At 43.9% G+C, this 2500-nt stretch overlaps 3 non-coding genes across 3 annotated transcripts; all 3 read right to left on the bottom strand.

The window, feature by feature from the left end:
- Positions 1-550: 550 nt before the first annotated feature.
- On the bottom strand, positions 551-657 carry LOC123740071 (U6 spliceosomal RNA). The gene has a single exon (XR_006768130.1). It is a non-coding gene; the product is annotated as a U6 spliceosomal RNA (small nuclear RNA).
- Positions 658-1458: 801 nt separating this feature from the next.
- Positions 1459-1565, bottom strand: LOC123740065 (U6 spliceosomal RNA). The gene has a single exon (XR_006768125.1). It is a non-coding gene; the product is annotated as a U6 spliceosomal RNA (small nuclear RNA).
- Positions 1566-2372: 807 nt separating this feature from the next.
- LOC123740064 (U6 spliceosomal RNA) lies at positions 2373-2479 on the bottom strand. The gene has a single exon (XR_006768122.1). It is a non-coding gene; the product is annotated as a U6 spliceosomal RNA (small nuclear RNA).
- Positions 2480-2500: the final 21 nt, after the last annotated feature.

Genomic DNA, 2500 nt, shown 5'->3' with positions numbered 1-2500 from the left:
TTAGTGAGAGAGAGAGAGAGAGAGAGAGAGAGAGAGAGAGAGAGAGAGAGAGAGAGAGAGAGAGAGAGAGAGAGAGAGAGAGAGAGAGAGAGAGAGAGAGAGAGAGAGAGAGAGAGAGAGAGAGAGAGAGACTAACTTTGATGTCTGTTTAAAATGTTGTGACATTCAAGTTTGTTATGTTTAATAGAGCTGGACTAAGATTGAAACCCTGTCTCCCTCTCCAATTCATTTGTATATATTGAGTAAAGTTGGACTCAGAGTGCAACCTGGTCTCGCTCCCCAATTAATTTGTACATTTTGAAAAAAGGTGAACTCAGTCTGCAACCTTGCCTAACTCCCCAATTAATTTCAAAATTTTGAATAAAGTTGGCCTAAGACTGCAAGCTTGTCTCACTCCCCAATAAGGACCGCTTCACGAATTTCTATCTCTCACCCAGCATTTCCCCACCTCCTTAGACTGAGAAGAATTGGCAATTGATTTCCCCCATCACTACCGGCCAATCTTCTCTGTTTGGTTCCAATTGCTCTGTGTCTCGAAAATAAGTGTGAGGAAAATAAGGAGCGCTTCACGGATTTGCGTGTCATCCTTTCGCAGGGGCCATGCTAATCTTCTCTGTATCGATCCAATTTTAGTATATGTGCTGCCAAAGCAAGCACAATACAAACCTAAGAGAGGCCCTCATATATAGAACACAACCCCTCTGATGGTTCTGGTCATGGTTGGGGTCAAACAGGGTTCAAACTGACCTTCAGACTCTCAAAAACTACCCTAAGCCTTTTATGATTCAGGGCTCTTGGTCTCTAACCCCTCACCTGCTGCTTTAAGTTGCTCCTCCCCAAGTCTTTGTTCCTCTGCCCCGACCACTTCCCACCCTTCCCCCATTTTCTGCAACATGGCCTGGCAAAAGATACTTATAACTAACTCCCCAATTAGTAGAGAGAGAGAGAGAGAGAGAGAGAGAGAGAGAGAGAGAGAGAGAGAGAGAGGAGAGAGAGAGAGAGAGAGAGAGAGAGAGAGAGAGAGAGAGAGAGAGAGAGACTAACTTTGATGTCTGTTTAAAATGTTGTGACATTCAAGTTTGTTATGTTTAATAGAGCTGGACTAAGATTGAAACCCTGTCTCCCTCTCCAATTCATTTGTATATATTGAGTAAAGTTGGACTCAGAGTGCAACCTGGTCTCGCTCCCCAATTAATTTGTACATTTTGAAAAAAGGTGAACTCAGTCTGCAACCTTGCCTAACTCCCCAATTAATTTCAAAATTTTGAATAAAGTTGGCCTAAGACTGCAAGCTTGTCTCACTCCCCAATAAGGACCGCTTCACGAATTTCTATCTCTCACCCAGCATTTCCCCACCTCCTTAGACTGAGAAGAATTGGCAATTGATTTCCCCCATCACTACCGGCCAATCTTCTCTGTTTGGTTCCAATTGCTCTGTGTCTCGAAAATAAGTGTGAGGAAAATAAGGAGCGCTTCACGGATTTGCGTGTCATCCTTTCGCAGGGGCCATGCTAATCTTCTCTGTATCGATCCAATTTTAGTATATGTGCTGCCAAAGCAAGCACAATACAAACCTAAGAGAGGCCCTCATATATAGAACACAACCCCTCTGATGGTTCTGGTCATGGTTGGGGTCAAACAGGGTTCAAACTGACCTTCAGACTCTCAAAAACTACCCTAAGCCTTTTATGATTCAGGGCTCTTGGTCTCTAACCCCTCACCTGCTGCTTTAAGTTGCTCCTCCCCAAGTCTTTGTTCCTCTGCCCCGACCACTTCCCACCCTTCCCCCATTTTCAGCAACATGGCCTGGCAAAAGATACTTATAACTAACTCCCCAATTAGTGAGAGGGAGAGAGAGAGAGAGAGAGAGAGAGAGAGAGAGAGAGAGAGAGAGAGAGAGAGAGAGAGAGAGAGAGAGAGAGAGAGAGAGAGAGAGAGAGAGAGAGAGAGAGACTAACTTTGATGTCTGTTTAAAATGTTGTGACATTCAAGTTTGTTATGTTTAATAGAGCTGGACTAAGATTGAAACCCTGTCTCCCTCTCCAATTCATTTGTATATATTGAGTAAAGTTGGACTCAGAGTGCAACCTGGTCTCGCTCCCCAATTAATTTGTACATTTTGAAAAAAGGTGAACTCAGTCTGCAACCTTGCCTAACTCCCCAATTAATTTCAAAATTTTGAATAAAGTTGGCCTAAGACTGCAAGCTTGTCTCACTCCCCAATAAGGACCGCTTCACGAATTTCTATCTCTCACCCAGCATTTCCCCACCTCCTTAGACTGAGAAGAATTGGCAATTGATTTCCCCCATCACTACCGGCCAATCTTCTCTGTTTGGTTCCAATTGCTCTGTGTCTCGAAAATAAGTGTGAGGAAAATAAGGAGCGCTTCACGGATTTGCGTGTCATCCTTTCGCAGGGGCCATGCTAATCTTCTCTGTATCGATCCAATTTTAGTATATGTGCTGCCAAAGCAAGCACAATACAAACCTAAGAGAGGCC

This window comes from Salmo salar, chromosome ssa02 (assembly GCF_905237065.1).
Source record: "Salmo salar chromosome ssa02, Ssal_v3.1, whole genome shotgun sequence".
Taxonomy (NCBI): Eukaryota; Metazoa; Chordata; class Actinopteri; order Salmoniformes; family Salmonidae; genus Salmo; species Salmo salar.
The sequence above is the reverse complement of the archived record's forward strand: the minus strand, read 5'-3'. Positions and strand labels throughout refer to the sequence as shown.